The following is a 6,662-nucleotide window of genomic DNA, read 5'->3' as shown; positions in this document are numbered from 1 at the left end:
TTCAGGAAACTCCTCCTACCCCTTGTCCGTGACAAAACCCCTCCTCTACAACAAGCTAACGTGAGAGAGAAAGAGAGAAAGAAACTATGGCAAGCTTTTTTAAATATAAATCTCTCTAATATGCACAAGATTCTTTGGTCAGAAACACACCCACAAACACTCATGCAGACATTGTCACCCTCTTAGTCATGTTGTTTTTCTCATACAGTTAGAAACTTTCTACCCCTCTTTTAGTCATGAGAGGCTCAACAGCCCTGAACATTTCTACACACATAAAAAAATAATGTGATGAAGCCTACTCACTTTATTAGCTCAAAACAGTCTGGTGTAACGGGCTTCTGCTGGCATCAACACTGAGAAAATGTACTCTCTCTCTCTCACACACACACACACACACACACACATAGCATAATTGCAAGTGTGAGAAATCCAAGAAAAGAAAGTGAATGAAGTGGGTGGGAAACAGCCGCACTAAGGCCACTGAGTGTGGGTTGTGCAGCTACAGGTGGCTAGGTGGTTTACCCGCGCTATGGGAGTTATGCTAATGTGTGTGTTAGCTGTGAATAGAGGCACGCTGCCCCTCTGTCTCTTTCTATCAGTGCCACTGACACAGTGAGGGCCTTCGCCGTTGGCAGCAAATTCTCAAGAAGGGTCGCATTCAGATTCAAAGGGCTGTAGCTGTGTGAGCAGGATGTGGCTCTCACGTGGAGGGTGTTCTCGCATCTGGCATTTGATCTGCGTCACACATTAATGCTGTTCCTCATGTGAATGGGCTGTAAAAGCAGGTTCATACAAATGATAGTGAAGAGTTTGTTTGCTGGTGCAAACTGATGTTTTATTGTGATATAGAAGGATTGTCAGGACACAATCTGGATCATACTGCTGCTGGACACTGCTGACACTGAGATAAAGAAAGACACGGGATTTTGGAGTATTATTATTATCTCTATGTGGCAGTACAAACAAGGAGAATACGAAAGTGTGTGTGTGTGTGTGAGTGTGTGTGTTGTGCAAACAGTCGGAGGTGCACTTGGATGAGAATCAGGGATACTATTGTTCTTCGCCTGTAGTGTAGAAGGGGAAATTCCAGAAACAGCAGTCAGTCCATAAAATCTAATTCAATAAGATGAAATCAAATAGAGAAAAATGTGGATCAGTATCAGGCCACCAGGCACAGCAATAACACCTTGCACATTATCCAAGCACCCATATAGTTTTACAATGTCTTGACCATACTTATTTCACAAGCCAGGGGATTATGAATACAATTACTGCACCATCTAATCATTTTTTTACTTGAGAATGGAGTTGAACATTTTTCAGCCTTATCTTTCCGAACTACAGTTGGAATCCCTGTTGACGTATTGGTGTGTTGCAGACACTGCGGAATGATTTTTTTCTGGGAATCGAAAAGCTGCCAGCAGAACAAACAAGCTCAACCTTCTCCCGGAGCAGTTCTCATAACCTGCCATGTAAGATGAGATGGCGGTGAGCTGAAATCACCCCTAAAATGCCGTCATCATTACTAAAAGCATCATTGAGTGGATACAAAGAGCTGCTTTGGTTTGATAAGTTTATAGCCAAAGCTAATTGCCTACATTTCCTCACCTCTTCTCTCCCATCACTCTGCTCCTGCTTTCATTGTGTTTTGTTATTCATGGATAGAAACTACTCTGCTAACCTTTGCACCACAGCTAATCAATATTACTCACAGCTAATAATCTGTGGACCTTACTCTTTCATGAGGGGCTTGTGAGATTGTCTTGTGCACACCTCGCTATCTCTGTGACATATCGTGTATTCACGTTAGTTCAGTGTTGACCTATTTTAAGACCGCTAGCGTTTCCTCTTGATACAGGCACAGTGTACTGCCTTCAAGTCGGTAACAAAAGTGTCTTTCATGGTAATCAATCAACAATGGTTGTCTCCTCTTGTTCTCCTTCCCCTAACTGGCCCCTGTGGCCAACGGCCAATCAATTCCACTCTTCAGTTTCCAGCCTTCTGATTGGACAAGGGCTATAAGATTAGGGCCAGCCTGTATTGTTGGGCCTAAAGGTTTAGCATGGTTTGAAAAGAGTGTCTCAGCAATTGTATGAGTTAGTGTGTGTGTGTGTGTGTGTGTGTGTGTGTGTGTGTTTGAAGATGGTGATGGTGGGTACTGGTAGTTGTGTGTGTGTGTGTGTGTGTGTGTGTGTGTGTGTGTGTCAGGGTGATTGTAAAGAGGAAAGGCTGGAGGGTGTGTGTGAGGTGGCCAGACACCCAGATATGCCCTCCAAGCAGAGTTTGAATTCCAAACCACACAAGAAGATGGAGGCGATGGTGTGAACGACAACAGACACATCCACATGATGCATGTCTTTCTCCGGCTGGACAAACTGCAGCAAGTTACTTACTGAAATGTTTATTAAATGCAGTATAGTACTGGTGCTTTTTAATGAAAAGAATGTAGACAGATTTACAACTCACAGTAGACATATCGATGCAAAGTTATGTATCTACAGTGTGCGACAAGAAAATGTTGTGGAGGAGGCTTTGTCCATGCAGTAACAGGTTTTCTCCGAGAGTAAACCCCCACCGCCTCACGACACACACCTCCCAGCCTCACAACGCAACAATAGGGATTAGCTTGCAGAACTGTCAAAACATGTGTGAAACACACAGACTAGTGTCTCCCACAAATACTTTTTATTTATTTTCCTTTATATCCGTCTCTCTCTCTCTCTCTCTCACCCACACACACACACACCTACACACACACACACACACACACACACACACACACACACTGAGACTGTTACTGTAATCTGTGGTCGAGGCAGAACCGCTGAAGGAGACACTGCAGTCATGCCACAAGAGGAATTATGTGGACATTTAAATACATCTGATCATTTTTCAAGGTGCAAAAGTAAAGGTTCATAATCTGTAAAGTGCAGCGATTAGTTTTTTAAAAATCTGCCTTCTCAGTTCACCGGGAAGAGTTCCCTTCCCATGGTGCTCTATTAGAGATCAATAATTCAGCATTAATACAAGGTGAGAAAGACCTAAAGTAGCTTCCACTGTTTGATTATTTTACTTTTAAGCTATAATCTTTTTATTAAAACTGGCTTAGATCCCTCAAACTGTGCATTCAAAGAAACGGAAGCAAACGGTCAAAACAGTTTGATTTCAATAGCTCTAGTTTTCAAAATGAGCTGTGTAATCTGTGATCTGAAATTTAGTCTGCAATCCATGAGCAATTATTAGAGTAATCTGGCCCCTTATCCTGCTTGTTTGCAAGCAATGTAAGAGGGGTCAGTCAGTCCACCGACCCCACTGGATGAAATAAAATAAATCAGCAGAGAGCTTTAGTTCTCCAAGAATGTCACAAAAACTGGCAGCTCGGGTACACAGGAAATATCAGGTTTATACAGTATGACTGATTTCTGCTTCAGCTCAGCTTGTTCACTAAGCCTTAGGCCAGGAACGACTTCGTCAGTTGGGAGCATTGCACGTAGTTGCTGAAAAAATGTGATGACATTATGTTGGAAGACTTTAGCACCACACAGTCACATAGTCTTACACCCGTAGATGCGTGTCACAGCGGGCAGTGGTTAAGAGATACGCTGACAAGTGTTTTCTCGCTCCTGTCTTTGACCTTCTTGTCTTCACCATCACCTCAAGTATTTTTTCTTTTTTTTTTGATACTTTGCTCCTTTTCTCTGTCTGTCAGAGTCCATCTTCACTCAACACTCCTGCTTCTGTTGTTCTCCTTCCAGCATTGGATGCTTCTCTTTTAGGCGTCGGGGCAAACACAAGGGTGTCGGAAGGTACATTCAGTCACACAATCAGACAATGTGACAATTTCTCCTCCCTCTGCCCGCCCGCCACACACACTCAGACACACACACACACACACACACCTCCCTGCACTGTCAACTTAAACCCTTACCACTGGCTTTAGCTTCCCCCAATCGAAGTCTTTGTAAAGGCGCTTTGACCAGATCACCGTCATGGAGCCCAATGTAAAGCGACAGAGAGGAGAAAGGGATACCCTAACTGGGGTGGAGGGCTTTTTTTTTCAGTGTGTATGTGTGTGTGGCCAACATCTAGTCAGCTTCCAGAAAAAATGTTGATTGATGGGAAACCGTCTCTGAATCTTGTGACACACATGGGCTCATAAACATAAGAAGCAGCATACAGACTGTTATTGTAACGGGGCCAGAGATGATGGCTCTCGTCAGCATTTTGCGTCAAACTTGCTACCACGGTGCTAGAATTCACACAATTGGTACATGTGTGTAAGCGTGAGCACGCTTGCATATCCAGTTCAATATCTCTGCATGGAAAAAAAAAATGTGTTTCCTCAAACTGGGGTATGTAAGTGTCAGCTTCAGTCTCGTCAGTCAGCTCATTTCAAGCAGCATATGTTGAATGTTTGATCCTGGGATCTTGATTTGGTCTATGTGTGGACGGATGCACGTACTCAAGTGCGTAGTCAGCTAGTATGACAGGAAATGAGATGGGAGAGGAGAGAAGGTAAAAAAAGGTTAAAAGAACAATGGCGACTATACATCCCCTGAAGAAAATTATTTTTCACAGATCTCTTGACAACAATTTAGTCCACTGAAAATGTCACCAGCTTCATTACAAGCAGGACGAAGTTGATATTGACCTTCCCCCGTGACGTTTTTACTGTTTGATCCTGTTTGATTTTTAAGAAAATGGGAAGGGATCAGTTTAACGTAGCGATTTGATTTAGTTTTGAAGATTGAACACAAGCTCAGCGAGTGCCAGGCAGTGAAACCTCACTGTGCCGTAATAGTTTTTTTGAAGGGGAGTTGTTAATTGCTCAAAGCAACCACAGGTCAGGCTGAGCCCCAGCAATTCCAGCTACATTCACATAATGTAGAATAAATAAATGTGGGGCTTTTTGAAACGCTGATTTATTTAAATAAAGGATGTCGAGTGTTTTGAAGCTCTCCAGGTTCCTCTTTGAACCGATCCATTTGACTCGCAACCTGTATGTGAGCTACTGTATAGTTGAGTGTTTTAGCTCAGCTCGTAGTCTCTGGTGTTGTTACAAGTGTTGCTGTTCGTAATCTGAACCCAACTGTGAGTGAGTTGTGTGTTTCGGCCGTAACTGCAAGGTCTGCTGTAATTTATGAGCCGTGGACTTCATTGTAAAACACTTTCATGTCACTTGATCTGTTTGCTGTTTGTGTGTGTGTGTGTGTGTGTGTGTGTGTGTTTATTGATCCATCTGCTTGTCTTTCAACATACAATCCCAAATATGTCAGCGAGGACAGTGAGAACCCATTTTTCCTCCTCATGCTATCTCTTCATCTTTGTGTGTGTGTGTGTGTGTGTGTGTGTGTGTGTGTGTGTGTGTGTGTGTGTGTGTGTGTGTGTGTGTGTCTGTGTGTGTGTGTCCACATGCCCGATCTGCTCGTCTCTGTAATAGCCGGGGTCATCAGTTAAGGATCAGACCTCACCTCTGTTGAGAAATAGAGAGATAGGAGTTTCAACAAACAGGGAAGGATTTTCCCATATCTCAGTGAAAGATCGCATGATAACATTTTTGGCTGATGGGAGAAAAGGTCTTCAAACTTTAGCATCACTTAACCAAGTATTTATTGTACTGGATGCCTGTGACAACATCCTCTTGTCTGATGCATTGTCGAGGTCAGTGACATTGTGAAATTGCATATTTCTACTTTCCTCAAAGCTACGTTTTATGATAAGTTTCTTATTTTAATTGTCATCTGCAGAGCAGCCCTCACAAGGTTATTTTCACAAACCGTTCACATTTATCAATGTGAACATCTCTGACACAAAGTTAAAAACAAGAACGTAAGGGCTCTTTTCATGGTGCCATCACAATATAAATTCTGTACGTCCTCCAGTGATCAATTCATGGACTCAGGGCTCTTCTACTTCAGGAGGACAATAAAATGAAGCTTCAATTAGACGGAAAATGTAAACTAAGTCAGTTTTACCTCAGGCAGACAAAACAGCAGCTTACGGTCGACTGAAACACCTTATTTTAACCCCCTCTTATTTAGCATTCATAAGCAGCAGATAACCATTGAACTACATTGCATTACGTTCATTCGGTAGACGCTTGTACAAGGCAGCTTCAAATAATAAGTGTATTCAAACTCAAAAGGAGCAAGAGCTGGATGTCATCATAAACTGGAAACGCTTTGTTTATTGTCTTAACAACTATAACTCCACCTATGGAGCATGATTTAGTGGTGTGTAAACTGTTAAGGAAAGTTTCATGACCCACACACACACACACATTATGATAGTTGTAGTTATACTGTATGTCTCCAGTATTTTTAAATAGATTAACACAAGTTTTGATTTAAGCTGTGAATGATTTATTCATCCAGTTTATAAATTCATCAATTTGTTGATATTACAAGTATAAATGTGTGAATGTTAGAAATAACATGCGCATTCTTTAGACAGTGGGCGACCTAGACTGTGATTAATCCATTACTAATGTTCTTATATAGCAACGACTGTATATTTTAGCGGTCCTCGAGTAAAGCACATAATTGGAGCTGTTAGAGGCCGGCAGCAGCAGACGACCGAAGCTCAAGTGAACTTGGCATGACTGAAAGAATGTGACATATTGCGTAAGACCACGTGTCCCGAAAAAACTCTGCCCAGATAAA

The sequence above is a fragment of the Pholis gunnellus genome, assembly GCF_910591455.1.
Source record: "Pholis gunnellus genome assembly, chromosome: 11".
NCBI classification, from domain to species: domain Eukaryota; kingdom Metazoa; phylum Chordata; class Actinopteri; order Perciformes; family Pholidae; genus Pholis; species Pholis gunnellus.
This window is presented reverse-complemented; position numbering follows the sequence as displayed.